Source organism: Triticum aestivum, chromosome 1D (genome assembly GCF_018294505.1).
Source record: "Triticum aestivum cultivar Chinese Spring chromosome 1D, IWGSC CS RefSeq v2.1, whole genome shotgun sequence".
Lineage (NCBI taxonomy): Eukaryota > Viridiplantae > Streptophyta > Magnoliopsida > Poales > Poaceae > Triticum > Triticum aestivum.
In genome coordinates, this window is record NC_057796.1 from 466,874,623 (window position 1) to 466,893,795 (window position 19,173).

Genomic DNA, 19,173 nt, shown 5'->3' on the forward strand with positions numbered 1-19,173 from the left:
CTTGTTGAAAAGGACCGGCGTCATTGTCGAGAAACTTATGGACGAGAACGCCATGCTGCGCATAGAGCACAGAATACTAGTGGAGGAATCCGTGGATGCTCTTAAGCAGTATCTTGAGGACAAGAAAGAGCTCATCGCCGCTCGCCGCGGAGGCTAGTTCCCGCGGCCTGCAGCAACGCATCAAGAAAGTAGAGATCAGCGAGCCAGATCGTTGTCTTCCTTCTTCTTTTACCCTTGTGTATTTCGGGCGTTGCCGCATGTGGCTTTTTTGAATTATGTTCCTAAATATGTAAGACAATTATTATCCACTGTCATCGTCCTTATATTCATCATGCTTGCTATAAGTCGCAGTCGATGCTATATAGGTCCGTCGGATCTTACATCAAGATCCGTGCAAAACTTTCTTTTCAGATTTTCATTTTTCTCTCTTAAATCTCAGTCCAGTTAGACATAGCCACACCGTGAAACAGGGGCTCGGGCGCCATTAATGGAGACGTTGGGAGGGAGGTGCGTGGCGGATAGAGGTCAAAGGGCTCTCCTCCTGATGAGCACATGCAGGGGTCTGATCGCACGCCATAGCTACCCCGCACGGCACCTCCTAGCAAATAAAAAAAGGGGACGCGTGGCGCCACGTAATTGGTAAGTAGAACGCCCACGGTTTCAATAATAGTTGTGCTTCCGATTTGTAATGTGACGACACTTGTTCCAAAATGACTTTGTTGATTGTTAATGTGTGCGCCTTCGCAAATCGGACAGAAAAATTACCACAGCATGTTGGTGCCATGTCATGACACCATGCCAAGTTTCATGATTTTCAGGCGTGCTTTGGATTTATAGGAATTAAAAAACCAAGTTTCTCAATCTTTCCGGTCGAGCCACGACGCCCAGATGTTTGAATTTCATTCCCATTTCTTGCATGGGACCTAAGCATGCACCCAAGGACACATATTTGATTTTTTTCAACCAATTTATATGCACTGGAGCATGTGCATGTATTTCAAATTTGAATTATGCACATAAAATACCTAGAAAACCCAGTTAATGTATAAAAATGTCCAAACGAACCCTGAAAAATTCCAAAACTTAACACAACACTCCTGTTGTTCTATGTTGACACTAGGAAAAAAAATGAAATCAAGAAGAGGCAACGGATATCGTGTCGTCCATAAAGGTGAAACGTTCCCTACCGAAACCATCACACTTGTTATGAGAATCTCTGCTTTGTGAGAAGCTTATACCCAAACCTGCCCCAAATAGGACAAAATCTTTACCACGGCACGTTGATGCCGCTCCATGATATCATGCCAAGTTTCATGAATTTCGGACGACTTTTAGATTTACTAGATTTATAAAAGCAAGTACGTCGATGTTTGCCGGAGAGCCACGGTGCCGTGGTGTTCGAAATTCATCCCCATTTCTTGCATGGGACCTAAGCATGCAACCAAGGACACATATTTGAATTTTCAACCAATTTAGATCCATTAGAGCATGTGCATGTAGTTCAAATTTGAATTGTGCATATAAATACATTGAAAACTCAATTAATGTATAAAAATGTCCAAACGAACCCCGAAAAATTCCAAAAATTAACACAACACTCCTGTTGTTCTATGTTGACACTAGGAAAAAATTGAAATCAAGAAGAGGCAACGGATATCGTTTCGTCCATAAAGGTGAAACGTTCCCTATCGAAACCATCACACTTGTTGTAGAAGCTCTGGTTTGTAAGAAGCATATACTCAAACCTGCCCCAAATGAGACAAAAAATTTATCACGGCATGTGGATGCCGCTCCATGATAGCATGCCAAGTTTCATGAATTTCAGACGACTTCTGGATTTACTAGAATTATAAAAGTAAGTACGCCAACGTTTGCCGGAGAACCATGGTGCCGTGATGTTCGAAGTTCATCCACATTTCTTGCATGGGACCTAAGCATGCAACCAAGGACTTGTATTTGAATTTTCAACCAATTTAGATGCATTAGAGCATGTGCATGTAGTTCAAATTTAAATTATACACATAAATGCATTAAAAACTCAATTAATGTATAAAAATGTCCAAACGAACCGCAAAAATTCCAAAAATTAACATAACACTCCTGTTGTTATATGTTGACACTAGGAAAAAAATTGAAATCAAGAAGAGGCAATGGATATCGTTTCGTCCATAAAGGTGAAACATTCCCTACTGAAACCATCACACTTGTTGTGAGAAGCTCTGGTTTGTGAGAAGCTTGTACCCAAACCTGCCCTGGTATTTGAAATTCATTCTCATTTCTTGCATGGGACCTAAGCATGCACCCAAGGACACAGATTTAATTTTTCAACCAATTTATATGCACCGGAGCATGTGCATATAGTCTAATTTTGAATTATGCACCTGAAATGGCTAGAAAACAAGTTTAATGTATAAAATGTCCAAACGAACCCTGAATAATTCCAATTCTTTTACAACACACATATAGTTGCATGTTCACTGCAGATAAAAGGTCTAGCAATTCTAACAACGTCCATTGCCGCTGTGACCCCATTATGTAATTCAAATCAAGATGAAAAATCAAGTAGATCCCATACAGTTTATTATCACCAACCGTGTGAGATGTAGTACAAAATATCTTGGAGCACCGTCAGTGTATAGTACGCCTATGGCTTACGCGAGACGGTGCGTCGGCCACAGTCCACAGCCGGCGTGTCAAGCACACTAGCTCGCTCCCCAAATACACCCGCCTCTGCATCCCTCGCAATCTCAAAAATATTACTGCCTCGTAATCTCGAAAATATCTATCGCATGGAAGGTTTTAATGTTTGATAGCACACGATTAGTATGTGCGGGCCGTGTGCGATGTCTGTTACTCCCGCTCTGTTTCAGTCCCTTGATTCAAATTTTCAACAGCCCCGACATTTTACTCCCGCCTCTGCATCCCTCGCAATCTCAAAAATATCTACTCGCCCTTGATCCAAATTTTCAGTAGCCCCGCCTTGTTACTCGCGCCTAGTAAAAATTTTAGTTGCCGCAATATTTTCTCAAACACCACCTTGCCCCCCCTGCCCCCCTCCACACACACCACACACTCCCAAAACCTCCGCTTACACAGACACACACAATCCTCGAAACCATTGGTAGGTCGCCGCCATCGCCGGCGCCTTCATCCTCAGCCTCTGCCTGTGTGCCGGGTAGCTCGAGGAGCCAATGGCCAAAAGAGGTTTATCGCGGCCTTTTCGCCCGATGTCGGCGAGGTGGCCGCCGAGGTGTCCCCGTCGTCGTCCGCAGTCTCGATCCGCCATCGCCGGTCCCCCGATCCGCCCGTTGCCGCACCCCTATGCCGGTTCGAGGACTTCCCCATCGCCCCTTGGACCCGGCAGCCGACGAGGTCCTACCTCGGGTCCGGCAGCGGGCAGTGGGGGACGTGGGTCGCCGAGATTATAGATCGGGAGACCCACACCCGCCGGTGGCTCGGTAGCTTCCACACGGCCGAGTTCGCGGCCATGGAGTACTACCGCTGGCAGGTCCGCTACCATGGCGCGGCGGCTAGGCTCAATTTCCCCTTCGGCACACGTCCGGTCCACCTTGTTCCGCCGGAGCCAGGGGTGGTGAGCTCGGCTATGGCACAGGAGGACCGCGAGGCCGAGGCCGCCGACGAGGCCTACATGCAAGAGCTCCACCGGCAGCACCCGGAGCTCGTGGAGGCGGAGCGGGCGATCTTTGCCGGCGCGGAGGGCGACGATGTTATCGCGCTCTCCTCCGATGACGAGGTCGAAGGCGGCGAGGACGGCGGATCGGAGGGCGGCGAGGTTTTCGCACTCTCCTCCGATGACGAGGTCGAAGGCGGCGGTGACGGCGGCGCGGAGGGCGTCGAGATGGGCCCCAAGGATGAGGAGATCGACGTCGACGAGTGGAGGAGTGCCTTCCCCAACGACCCCGACGACGGCACCAGCCCGGACCCGGCTCGCGGCACATCGTACATGACGAGGAAGGATTGGCTTGACCTCTACTTCACTGAAAGTAGTTTAGCTTAGTTTAAATTTATGCTTATGTTTGGTTATGCAAAACTATCTATGTTTATGTTTGAATGCATGCTACTTTCGGTTGAACCTACTTTGAACTTGATCAAATTGAAGCTTACAACGTTAAGTTTAGGGGATCGAATAGAAAAGGCCAAACATTGCTGGAGTATATATATATATATATCCACCACTAAGGTTTTAGTCCTTTAACTTTTAAAGGATCGGCTAGAGATGGCCTTATGACTTGTTTATTTCAGTTCTTCACAATGTGGTACTCTATATGTGCAACTATTTGCCATGCAGTTCAATTTCATCAATAACAGTTTCAACAATACCACTATGAATTATGATATTTGGTTGCTGTTAAGGATATTGCAGTTAACATGCCTTTTCGTTTTTTTAACAATAACCAGTGTACTTTAGACCTGCACAATAACAGTTTGAATGACTATTTGCTTGTTTTTAAATGTTATGCCTGATGCAGTTAACAGACCTTTCCACTTCTTGTTTTGCTTAACTAGCATGCTTAAGCCTGCACACCGAAGCTATCATTTGTAGATGGATATATTTGGTTGATATTTACCCTGTTGTGCTTAACATGCCTTTATATGTACTCATGCAGGACAATATTGAGAACAGTGTTGTTTTCCATCGAGGTTAGTTTCATCGCATTGCTTATATGTACTCACTGTTCAGGACATCGTAGCTGGTACCACATAGCCTGGGGCTGATAAGGGATTAATCGTCGAATCGAACATTTCACTGAATATATATGTAACCCATTTATCAGTAGGTTAACTAGGGCCATATTTAATATATCTGAGGCTACATAGCAACATGCATTGTACTGAATGACTAAATATGCAATCCCAGGCTACATAGCAACAAGGAAGAATGTTACCTTAATGTTCTGATGATGTCTAGATATACATGTAATAAAATCTTATATAATGGGATGGAGGGAGTGTTGTACTACATCATTTTTCAATTGTTGCTTAGCTTCTAATATTAACTTGTTGCTTTTAGGTACATATATCATTGCCAAAGTTCCACACTTCGACCCTTTCTGGGGCAATGAGATATTCATGAACCAGAATCAAGTGAGGAAACTGATAAAGATTGTTATTAAAATGGGTCCAAAGACGTCAATCGAACTATTTGTTTACACTTTATGCAAGACTACAGTGAACTGCAGGATGGTAAGTAAGAACCCTGTAGCCTTCTTTTTACTGCCCGTAATGAGTTATGTTAGATGACAATGTCTGAATCTTTTTTCTTTTGCAGTGGATCCTAAAGCAGTTTACTCAAGATTACCTCTCAAACTACATGATTGGCGGCCGACCATCACAAGGGGTTGGACTAGAGTCCTGCATGCCTTCTTCATCCAGGAGAGCACAATAGGGCCATTCCGCTTCACCTTGTTCAGCAACCGGAATGTCTGTCGCCTCTTTCTTTACCATCTGTAATAGTACAAATATAGAATCCTGGTTCATCATTCTTTATTTGGTGCTTATGTAATTCTTAAACATATGTACCTGTGGATCGAATAATGCATTGGTTGTTTGAACCTGATGGATATGAATAAAGCTATAGCCTACTTTCAAGTTTAAATTAGGTACAATTTTAAATAGCAGCAATTAAATTAGGGCGAAATTACGGTGTGCAGGTCATTATGGCACACACGGTTAATAAAACACAGCGTGTGCGATATACATCATAATCTGACACGGTTCACCGAGAGGAAACGTGTGTAACAATGCACACAGTTGCCGTTTGCAAAGCGTGTGTGATGTCAGACACTATCACATACGGTGCGGGAAAACTAAATGTGTGTGATTATCTACCTATCATACACGGTTTATTATCATGAACTGTTTGTGATGTGCCAGGCATCGTAAAACTTCCGTGCCTGGAATCTGCGTGGAAAACTCCCGTGCCTGGAATCTGCGTGGAAAACTCCCGTGCCTGGAATCTGCCTGGTTTTAGGTAAAACCACAAAACTCCGACTGCGATGGAAATGCGAGCACAAACGAGTAGCAATGATGAAGCGTTTGGGACATTCGAGATATCGGAAACGGTTATATAGGGACAACTGTATGCATCAAGGCTCCCTATCCCCAACGGTTTCTGGGTCGTCTGGGAAGGACCCCCTATCGCCGTCACTCACTAGGCGATGGTTCCAAATGCCGTCTCAGAAAGGGGTTAAAAACCGTTTGTATAGCACCGACGCGTACCGGTGAGAGTAAGTACCTGGGTTTGCCTACCCCGGAGGGATGGATGAAAGATGACCAATTCCAACTAATCATGGACAGATTCCGGAAAAGATGCAGTGACTGGTCAGAAAAATTCATGTCGTATGCTGCTAAGGAGGTTCGTATAAAATCAGTGGTGCAAGCCCTTCCAACTTTTGTGATGAGTGTTTTATGCTCTCTAAGGGTTTTGTGAGAAGTACGAATGAATGATCAGAGACTTCTGGTGGGGAGATGAGGATGGCCACCGGAAGGTGCATTGGATGTCATGGGAACAAATGACTAGACCAAAAAGAGCATGAGGTATTGGCTTCAGAGAGAGTAGAATGAGGCTTTAATTAGACAACTTTTCTACTCATTCGATGCGGATGAAATTTGCAAACTAAAGATTCCGGAGTGGGAAGTGAATTGCATGGCACTATGAGAAGAACGGAGAATTTCCGGTGAGCAGGTGTTGGATTTCAAGCTGGTGTTAAAGTTGACTTACTACACCCCAGAGTATGAAACTAAGGATACTGATATCTTGGCAGCATTCCGAGTAAGCCCTCAGCCTGGGGGCGCCTATAAACTTGTTGCGACAAACCTCCCCCAAATGGCCCAAAACCCATCAAGTTCTTCCAAAGAACCAAACGACCGAAACATCCGGGACCTCATTTGGAAGGTGAAAGTCCCTAGAAAAGTGCGCATCTTTGGCTAGAGCATGGCTACTAAAACCCTAGCCACAAAGGAAAACAAGTTGAGAAGAACAATTGAACTGGATGCAACTTGTAGTATGTGTGGAAATGGGAAGGAAAATGAGCACCATGCGGTTGTCATGTGCACAAAAAGTAAGGCTCTCAGATCAGCCATGACAGAGGTGTGGAATTTACTAGCGGAAAGCAAGTTTTGGTACACCGGAGATGACTGGTAGGAAACCCTGCTGGACACAGAAAGCGAGGATGGGCTCAGCAAAATCCTGTTAACCCTCTGGCGGAGCTGGCATCTCAGGCCTTGTACAATGCTAGGTGCTTGGAAAAATAAACCGGATTTTTCTAAAGCACCGGTGCCTATTTCTACAGAAAAAACGCCTAATTAAGCATCTATCATGTATAAATAAGCACCGATGCTTAAGGAAATCTGATTTATTTCTCTAAGCACCTTCTCTAAGCATCTTGCATTGTACCAGACCTCGGAGAAGATTGCCTGCGGTATAATGGGAGAGAAACAATTGGAAATTCGGTGCAATTCTTGAAGAGATACGAGGAAGAGCTAATAAATGCAGGGGAACCTCGGGATGGGACTCGAGGGAAGGACAAGGAAATAGGAGTGGGCGCCTGCGTCCGGAGTTTTGAAAACAAGGTCGATCAGTGGATGCCGCCATTACGAGGTACAGTCAAAATCAACACTCACGCTGCCTTTTTGCTGAGACTGGAGAAGGTGCTGCGGGTGCTGTCGGACGGGATTACCGAGGCTTTGTCTTACAAGCTGTCTGCAAAAAACTGGCACGATGCCCAAGTGCGGAGGAAGCGGAGGCCCGAGCTGCCCTTGTTGGCCTTCAAGCAACGGCAGAAGTGTTTAATGGCCAGGTGGTACTTGAGTTGGACAATCAAGCCATTCCCAACGAACTGACGTCCCTCGGCCCGACGCGGTCTCCTCATTATGGCCTAATCATGGATATAGAGAAAACCATGGCTGGATTTGATGCATGCAGCATTCGGTGTGCGAAACGACAGTGCAATTCGCTGGCACACGGCCTCGCAGCACTTACAAGGAGCTTAGGCGAGCAAGTGGTGATCGCAAGTGTTCTGACTAATCTTCGGCCGTTGATGCTCTCTGAGTGTACTGTCCTTTCTGAGTAGTTTTACTGCTCTAGATCTAAAAAAAAAAAAATCACCAACAGGCAGTGGCGGAGCCAGAACTTTGGTGGAGCCTGGGCAAGCTTAAGCCTAAGTATCTAATCTTGAAATCAAAATCGAATGTTCAGATACATACAACATACAGTATAAAATAGTCCCAAACTTCCGAAGCACAGATCCACATTCATAACGAAGTGAAAAACAAAGTCATACAAACGTAATTTTGAAGTGAACTAATATGTAATATATTGATATTCAGTTTCAAAATAAATATGAGACTTGACAATAGAAGTTATAGAATCAGGTCATCCACGGAATCAAACTCTCCTTGTTTCAAGCAAAAGTATTGCTATCCAAATTACCATCCAAATGTCCTAATACAATACTAATGATAAAAAAACAGATTTGCAATTCACATAAACTGAGTGTTGTGATTTGTGAACAGCTTAAAAAAATGAAAATAGGAGTAGTATGGAACATACGAATAGCGTGCTAAAGAAAATCATGAAGAATGTCGTTTCTGATACTTGATTGCGATAAAAGTTCAATTAGAATTCTTATCATCAACGGACTTGAATAATTTCAACCGGCCTGGCATCAAAATTTAAGCCCCAAGTCTATCTATCCCCAGATCTGAATGGCCACATCAGTTAGCAATCTTACCTAATCTCGTTAGGAAGGAAGGAACAAGTAGGCGAGGATGCAAAGACGTTCCTGCCTATCCGGCGATGGATCCGCTCATCCCGCCACCGGCCGCGCGCCCAGGCGAAGGCCAGCCTCCGCTGGCCGCTGCTAGCCTGTTTCCGCGCAATACGCAGCCGAACAGATTTAAGCGAGCACAGGGGCAAGCCAGCCCAGATGGGCCGGCCCAGCAGCACGGGAGGCCGCGGCCTTTAGTTTTCCTTTTTTTTCTTCTTGTTTTTTGCTTTATTTTTGTACTTTTATTTACACTTAAAAATATTTTACACACACACAAAATATATATAAACACAAAAAAAAACTCTTCAATTTTTTTTTTGAAAATTGTAGAAAAGTATATGAAAAATGTTAAATAAGTATTAATTGTTTTGAACAAGTATTATAAATTTTTGAATAAGTATTAAAAATGTTGAAAAAGTATCTAACAAATGTTGAATAAGTATCAAAATTTGTTGAGTGAGTATTCGAAAAATATTGAACAAATATTTGAAAATGTTGAATAAGTATTCAAAATGTTGAACAAGTATTTCAAAATATTGAATAAGTATTAACAAATGTTGAATGGGTATTTAAAAAATGTTAACGGGTATTCGAAAAATGTTGGATAGGTGTTTGAAATAGTTGAATAAGTATTCAAAATGTTGAACATGTATTTCAAAATGTTGAATAAGTATTAAAAAATGTTGAATGGGTATTTGAAAAATGTTGAACGGGTATTTAAAAAATGTTGAATAAGTATTAAAATGTTGAACAAGTATTAGAAAAATGGTGAATAAGCGTTCAAACAATGTTGAACATGTGTACGAAAAAAATTGTTCACTTACTAAAAAATGTTTTTGACACATACGAAAATGTAGAGTGAAAACGAAAACAAATATAAGAAAAAACGAAAGAAAAACAAAAAATGGAGGAAAAAAATTAGAAAACCAAACATAAAATGGAGAAGAAACAAAAGGCAAAAACCAAAGAAGGGAAAAATGCAATAAAGAATCAAAAAAATGGAGAAGAAAAAACTAAAAGAAACAAAAGGGAAAACAGAAGAAAAAAAGGGCTTGAAAAAGCCTCAAGTAGGACGCACCATACAAACTTACAACGTGAGGGTCCTGGGCGGAGTGGATAGCAGCACCGATTGAACTGCCTGTAGACCAGGGATCCCCGACACAGGTGGAGGAAAACCTTCAGCGACCTAATTGGGGCAGATCCTATTTGACGCCCGCGGGTTACACCCTGCCATGGCAAACGGTAGACCAGACACAACTTGTTGTCTATTACCAGGAAACTGTACTATTTAACCCTTTAAATACTGCACATGACATATATTATCTACGCTGTATAGTTTTTTTTTGAAATGTAAATTTGGAACATAACTCATAAAAATAAAGAAAAACCAAGAACTAAAAAAAGTTCATCCATATAAGAAACAGTTCACAAATTGAAAAAAAGATCATTGATTTTGAGAAACATTCATCAAATTTGAAACCAAGTCATCGAATTTGAAAAAAGTCATCAAATTTAAAGAAAAAGTTCATTGAATTTGAAAAAAGTTCGCCGAATTTGAAAAAAGTTCATCAAAATTGAAAAGAGTTCACCGATTGTGAAAAAAGTTCACAAATTAAAAAAAAAGTTCATTAATTTGGAAAAAAAGTTGATTAATTTTAAAAAAGTTTATCAAATTTTGAAAAGAGTTCAACGATTTTCAAAAAAAGTTCTTCGGATTTCCAATAGTTCATGAATTCAAAAAAGGTTCACGAAAAAATGTTAGTGAACTTGAGAAAAGTTCACGAAATTGAAAAACAAAAACTGGTCAAAAAGAAAAAACAAAAAGATTCACGTCAGTTCTTTGAAGAATTATAAAAGATGCAATCACAAAAGTGACGCCGTCCCTGGTGGTTACCGCGGGCGAACTGTCGTACATAACCTGTTGGGTGGAGTGTTCAAATCTCCCCGTTGTGTAAGGCGGGCCGGCCCAGGTGCGGAACAAGGGTGTGCGCCCGATTGCACAGACAACTATAACGGGCGCATAGGGCACCGTTTTGGAAATGCCGTCGCGTCAAGCGACAAATAGTCGCTGCGCAGAAACAGCGATTAACGAACAGTCGACTGCTTGCGAGGCCTACTAACTCTTACAAAGCCCATTACCAAAGGAAGCCGGCCCAAGACAATTTTGCCGGGAAACAACGTTGCATATGTGGATTTTTGCAGTTGCGACAAGACATTGTACAACATAAGCGTAAGCTTTTTTTTTTAAACTCACTACTAAGCTTTATTTAAGTCTCCCAACTAGGGATTTCATCTGACAGAACCTACAGAATGCAGTCCGATGGTTCATGCAACTAAACCTTACATAAATTATTCACCACACCATGCCTAGCTAACAAATGAGCTGCACTATTAGCAGATCGTCTAACCCAAGTGATCTTCCATCGCTCCCTCGAGGCCATGAGTTGTTTAACCTCTTCTATGATCGGTCCCAGCAGCGAGAGGTCCTTCTCACTGCTCTTCATCTTGCACACAATCTCACTGCAATCCATCTCGATATGTAGATTTTGTTCCACTGCGAGTTGTGCTGCTCTTCTACATGCATATAGCTCCACCCTCGCCGGGTCCTTGCACCGAGGAAAAGCATGGCAAGATCCTCCCATGAACGCCCCATCCTGGTTCCTGAAAACAACACCTGCACCTCCCTTCTCCCCAACTTTAGACATTGCACCGTCCACGTTTGCCTTAACCCACCCCTCGTCTGGTGGTTGCCATTTCTCTCTCGGAGCAGGGATATTTTGCCTACTCTTTCGCCCATGGATTGACTGCCATTCTTCCATTAAGTGACCAACTCTTCTCGCAATTGCTTCCGCTTCTTCAATCCTCTGCCCTTCTCTTGCATTATTCCGGGCTAACCACAATGCATACACTCCTTGGACCAGGACTGCCTTTTCATCATCGGATGCCTCCGCAAACCATGTCAAAAGCCACTTCGATAATGCACCCTGGGGGCGTACCGACTCCAGTGGGATCGCCACCGGCACCCCCATCTCCGACTGCATAATCTTCCAAAACTTCGCTGAGTGAAAACAACCCCAAAATCTGTGGTAGTTTGTCTCTTCCCTCCCACACGCCACACAGAACACTCCATCCTTGATCTTCCTCCTCTGCAGTTCGGTGCCCACGGCAAGCCCATTCCGAATGAGTCGCCACATGTGTGTTTTTACCGTCCCCGGAGCTACGGTGTCCCATAAGCTCAACCAAGATTTGTGGTCCGCCACCGTAGAAGATGTTTCCGGTCTGCCCGTTTTGAGGCGTTTCTGAGACATCCGCAGGTGGTATGCCGACCGCACCGTGAAGTCACCATCTTTGGTGAAGTTCCATGCCAGGTAGTCCTCCATCGTCGGCCCCCCAATCGTGATCTGCATAATCTCATCCACTTCATCCGGAGCAAACATAGATTGCACCTTTGTATGGTCCCATGCATTGCCGGGTGCATTGAGTAGATCACTGACACGAGTTATCCCATGTATATAGCTTTGGCCCAGTGGCCTTAAGCTTCCTTTCCGCGGTATCCAGTTGTCATGGTGTATTTTAACACTTGTACCATCTCCAATCCTCCATATGAGCCCGTCCAACAAGAGGTTCCTGCCATGGATGATGCTTCTGAAGGTAAAAGAGCCTTCGTCCGGACACGTTGCATTAAGGATTGACCCGTCCACAAAATACCGAGCCTTCAGGACCCATGCACACAAAGAGTTCGGTACCTGAAGTATCCTCCACGCTTGCTTGGCGAGCATAGCTTGGTTAAACGCTTCAGGATCGCGAAAGCCAAGTCCCCCCTCATGTTTCCTCGTGCACATCTTATCCCAGGCGATCCAATGCGCCTTTTTTTGACCATTCGCTTCACCCCACCAGAAGTTTGAAGAGATAGATGACAGATTCCCGCACATTTTCTTTGTGAGTTGGAAACAGCTCATGGTAAGCGTAAGCTGCAGCCCTGGCAAGTGCGCAGGGTGGCCGGGCGCTGGCTCCGCTGGCAACAGGATTGGAATGGCACAAGTCCCTCTCCATGTTCTTATACAGGTGTCTTGATTCACATGTTTCTTGAACCAACATATTTTTCTTTTATATTGTGATTTTGTAAATTCCTGAGATTACATAAGATAGAATTTGGTCTTTCTCGCACTTAAGATGGCAAAGTTTGTTGTGGTGGAACCTACCTACCTTTTTTTGTTGATGTGGAACCTACCTACCTGGGTTCAAGTCCTAAACTTGTTAGGAGTGTTCGCAATTTTCTGAATTTATTATGAGCATTCCATTGTTATTATTTTAATGGTATGACGTGTACATCGACTATCTGGTGTGTGGTGATTTTGTCAATCTCAAAATTTGTCGACTCAGTTTTATAATGATACTCATAATTAAGGGTAGAGTATGTGTGCCCGCGTTTCATTGAACTGAGTGTGTGTATATGAGCGTCCACATATATACTTAGTACAAAGTTAAGACACTTATTTTGGGACGGAGGAAGTACTATGTTTTAGAAAGAAAGAAAAAGGTCAGGCATTGCCCAAAACCGCAATGCTAATCGGCTTTAACGCTCATGGTCCTTATGTGGTACGCCCATTTCCTGAACTATCTCTAGTCGTATGGACACTTGTAGAAGGCTGTGTTGCCCTCGAGTATATTTCATCGCCAGAGAGGGAAAGGAAGTCACTTATAGAAGCTTGTCTGGTAGATTGTTACTGTTGAAACACTACTGAGACTCCATAAACAAAATGAGCTTGCTGCTTACCGTCTACAATAAGGCTCGAACGATGAAGTCCCTCTACCTATTTCCACGGTATGCTTTGGAAACAGAGCAAGGGATAGAGAGACAGAGTTTGCCGGTGTTATGGTATAGCTCTCTGTGGTTTACTGACCCAAGAGAATTCCGTGACCTTTGTGCTCCGGATGACAGACAAGAATCGCACTTTTGAGCGAAAGTACCTTTCTACACCTGAGCTCATATGCTCCTGGTGTGAACAGTAAACTAAATAAAATAAAAGAACATTTCAAAAAATTCAGAATTTTTTTATGGCATACTTTAAGAAATGTTTGTTGTGCATGCAAAATTTTATCACGAAATCACATTGGTGGAAGTCGTGACAAAAAAACAAAATCAGAGTTCCAAAATGCGTTTGAAAGTAACATTTTCAGAGTTTTAATTTTGTTTTTTTACCATGCCTTCCACCAATGTCATCTCGTGATGAAATTTTGCATGCACAACAAACATCTCTTAAAGTATGCCGCAATTTTTTTTCAGAATTTTTCTAAATATTTTCTATTTTATTTAGTTTACTGTTCACACCAGGAGCATATGAGCTCATGTATAGAAACTCCACGTCCTGAGCTGCTTTTCATTTTGGCATAGCCTGGTTCTGTTGATTATACCAATGAGCTTTTCTTTAACACAGTCTACAATAAACCAATATTTTTGGGATTTCCTTCAACTATGTACTTTTTGACATGATTTTTTTATACATTCAAAACTGTTATGAAATCAAAATAATAATAAAATAATGTTGAAGATTCAAATGGCATCGAAGTTGTGTCAAAATAATGTTATGTGTTATTTATCAAAGCTTGAATGTGGATAGTCAAAACACGCCTTGCATTTCGTAAGTGAGATTGTGCCACACAACAAAATGTCAAATGAATATTACACAGGCAATGTTACTTACACCTTTTAAAATGTTACATTAAAGAAAGTAATGTAAATCCATCAATATACCAAAACAATATAAAATTGTCACCAAACAACGCGCAAGTGGCCGAGCTCTTTTATTTGAATGGCCTCTAACATTTAGTTTTCTTGCATTTATCAAGATACTACTACTCGATCTTGAATTGAATAAGAACCTTTGGCATTTATTTTCTTTCATTTATCAAGATATTACATGATCTTCGATTTAACAAGAGCCTCTAACATTTCTTTTCTTAGATCTATGAAGATGATACACAATCTTTGATTTGACAAGATACCATATGCAAGGTTGTCGGAATCGTGATTTTGAATCGGATCGAAGCTCTATTGGTAGGATAGAAATCATAGAATCTTAACTACCAGGATCATAGAAACGTAGATTCTATGAACCCAAATCATAGAACCATAGAGGGTAGTTTGGATCGTAAGGTCGTGTAATCGTACAACAAAGTCGCAATTCTCACAACCTTGACCATATGGTCATAGCATTGTGATGCCAACATGAATCTCATAGAGGAACACACAATTGCAAGATCTTGTCGAATTTGGTTAATAAAATGCCCTACTGAGAAATGCAAGATCTACACATTTATATAATGTATACGATATATAGCTTAAGATCACAGGGAGTGCCCTTAACATTGTGATAGAAGCATTAATATGGGGAAATGCATAAATGGAAGATATTATAGCATTATTTATAAAGGGTGCTTTCATTAATTTAAAATGTAGCATCAAGATCTTATATCTTATAGAATCAAGGTTCGAGATGCTTTGTACTTCCGCTGAACTTTGATAATAGATCATTAGACCTGGATCATTTTTGCAAAAAAAAGGATCTTATATCTTATAGAATCAATCGCTCACGTTGCAAGATTGGGTCGCACCTTAATATAAACCCACTGCAGGGGAAAGAGATTGACAGCCACTGTACTGAAACATTAGCACGAGGACAACAGAAGGAAACTGAAGCTACCTCCTCTTTTCTTCTACCCATGGCGCTCGTCGGTAGCAATGCACACTCCACGATTCTTGTCCTCTTCCTGGTTCTCACGATGATGATGTCCTCCTCGCCACCGTCACACTGCCATGCACGTACGGATCTCTCCATGGGTTTACTCTGCATTTTCGGTTTGATCAACTTATAAGGTATGTGGTAACCTTGAGTTGTTTTGATTCATGCAGTTAGGATATGGTCGTGCGCCAATTCTGCGCACCAGCCCTGCAGTAAGGTGATGTGCATGTATGAGTGCGAAGAGAGGGGAGCTGCAGGACCTATTTATCTTTCCCGCTGCAACCACACCGTCCACCCCGAGCAGTGCTGCTGCAGGAATGTCTAGCCGAACTCGGTGTGACAGCCATGACGGCTAAGCACTGTACATGGCTGGCACCTGGTCTAGATTCAATAAACATCTTATGTTTCCCTAAAAAAAAAATTAGTCATGCCAACCATGAATCTTCTTCGAGTGAGTAGAAAAGTAAGAATGATTGACATGTCTAAGATGCATACTGAATTAATCATGAGAGGAGAAATGCTCAGGATGGCAGACATGAAGTGCCCCTTCGAGCCGCTTTTCATTCTAGCGGAGCCTGGGTTTGCTGTTTAGGCTAGTCACGATGAAAGTATGGGTCTGCTGATTTATGTGCTTAGGATGACAGACATGAAGTGCCCTTTGATCCGCTTTTCATTCTGGCAGAGCCCAGGTCTGCTGATTAGGCTGGTCACAATGAAAGTATTATAGCTAGTCTCATGCATGTCAATTAGGCATATTTGCATAAGTGACACACAATTAAATGAGAAAAATAAATAAATACCATAATACGATACCGTATCAAATTAAATGATGTACTACTGTGTGTCATGCGTGACAATAGATATTTTCACTATGATACAACCTGTAATAATATATCCCTACTATTAAAAGAGGATCGAACGTCCTGATGGTTCGACCTTCTTCGATCCCACCTCCCCGCACCCTTCTGTTGGAAATATGCCCTAGAGGCAATAATAAATGGTTATTATTATATTTCTTTGTTCATGGTAATTGTCTATTATTCATGCTATAATTATATTGTCCGGAAATCGTGATACATGTGTGAATACATAGACCACAACCTGTCCCTAGTAAGCCTCTAGTTGACTAGCTCGTTGATCAACAGATAGTCATGGTTTCCTGACTATGGACATTGGATGTCATTGATAACGGGATCACATCATTAGGAGAATGATGTGATGGACAAGACCCAATCCTAAGCATAGCATAAAAGATCGTGTAGTTTCGTTTGCTAGAGCTTTTTCAATGTCAAGTATCTTTTCCTTGGACCATGAGATCGTGCAACTCCCGGATACCGTAGGAGTGCTTTGGGTGTGCCAAACGTCACAACGTAACTGGGTGACTATAAAGGTGCATTACGGGTATCTCCGAAAGTGTCTGTTGGGTTGGCACGGATCGAGACTGGGATTTGTCACTCCGTGTGACGGAGAGGTATCTCTGGGCCCACTCGGTAATGCATCATCATAATGAGCTCAATATGACTAAGGCGTTAGTCACGGGATCATGCATTGCGGTACGAGTAAAGAGACTTGCCGGTAACGAGATTGAACAAGGTATTGGGATACCGACGATCGAATCTCGGGCAAGTAACATACCGATTGACAAAGGGAATTGCATACGGATTGATTGAATCTTCGACACCGTGGTTCATCCGATGATATCATCGTGGAACATGTGGGATCCAACATGGGTATCCAGATCCCGCTGTTGGTTATTGACCGGAGAGGCGTCTCGGTCATGTCTGCATGTCTCCCGAACCCGTAGGGTCTACACACTTAAGGTCCGGTGACGCTAGGGTTGTAGAGATATATGTATGCGGAAACCCGAAAGTTGTTCGGAGTCCCGGATGAGATCCCGGACGTCACGAGAGGTTCCGGAATGGTCCGGAGGTAAAGATTTATATATGGGAAGTCTTATTTTGGTCGCCGGAAAAGTTTCGCGCTTTATCGGTATTGTACCGGGAGTGCCGAAAGGGGTCCGGGGGTCCACCAAGGGGGTCCACCAGCCCCGGGGGGCCACATGGGCTGTAAGGGGTGCGCCTTGGCCTATATGGGCCAAGGGCACCAGCCCCAAGAGGCCCATGCGCAAGAGATAAGAAAGAAGGGAGAGTCCTAAAGGGGGAAGGCACCTCCGAGGTGCCTTGGGGGGGAAGGACTCCCCCCTGGCCGCACCCTTCCTTGAAGGAAGGGGCAAGGCTGCGCCCCCCCCTCTCCCTTGGCCCTATATATAGTGGGGGGAAGGGAGGGCAGCAACATCTAAGCCTTGGGCGCCTCCCTCCTCCCCTGCAACACCTCTCTCTCTCTCGCAGAAGCTCGGCGAAGCCCTGCCGGAGACCCGCTACATCCACCACCACGCCGTCGTGCTGTTGGATCTCCATCAACCTCTCCTTCCCCCTTGCTGGATCAAGAAGGAGGAGACGTCGCTGCACCGTACGTGTGTTGAACGCGGAGGTGCCGTCCGTTCGGCACTCGGTCATCGGTGATTTGGATCACGGCGAGTACGACTCCGTCATCCACGTTCATTGGAACGCTTCCGCTTGCGATCTACAAGGGTATGTAGATCCACTCCTTTCCCCTCGTTGCTAGTAGACTCCATAGATGCATCTTGGTGAGCGTAGGAAAATTTTAAATTATGCTACGATTCCCAACAGTGGCATCATGAGCCAGGCCTATGCGTAGTTACTATGCACGAGTAGAACACAAAGAAGTTGTGGGCGTTGATGTTGCCAATTCTTCTTGCCGCTACTAGTCGTTTCTTGTTTCGGCGGCATTGTAGGATGAAGCGGCCCGGACCGACCTTACACGTACGCTTACGTGAGACAGGTTCCACCGATTGACATGCACTAGTTGCATAAGGTGGCTAGCGGGTGTCTGTCTCTCCTACTTTAGTCGGAACGGATTCGATGAAAAGGGTCCTTATGAAGGGTAAATAGAAATTGGCAAATCACGTTGTGGTCATACGTAGGTAAGAAAACGTTCTTGTTAGAAACCTACAAACCACGTAAAACTTGCAACAACAATTAGAGGACGTCTAACTTGTTTTTGCAGCAAGTGATATATGTGATATGATATGGCCAGAAGATGTGATGAATGATATATGTGATGTATGAGATTGATCATATTCTTGTAATAGGAATCACGACTTGCATGTCGATGAGTATGACAACCGGCAGGAGCCATAGGAGTTGTCTTTATTATTTTGCATGACCTGCGTGTCATTGAATAACGCCATGTAATTTACTTTACTTTGTTGCTAAACGCGTTAGCCATACAAGTAGAAGTAATCATTGGCGTGACGACTTCATGAAGACACAATGATGGAGATCATGATGATGGAGATCATGGTGTCATGCCGGTGAAGAAGATGATCATGGTGCCCCGAAGATGGAGATCAAAGGAGCATGATGATATTGGCCATATCATGTCACTATATGATTGCATGTGATGTTTATCATGTTTTTGCATCTTATTTGCTTAGAACGACGGTAGTAAGTAAGATGATCCCTTATAATAATTTCAAGAAAGTGTTCACCCTAACTGTGCACCGTTGCGAAGGTTCGTTGTTTCGAAGCACCACGTGATGATCGGGTGTGATAGATCCT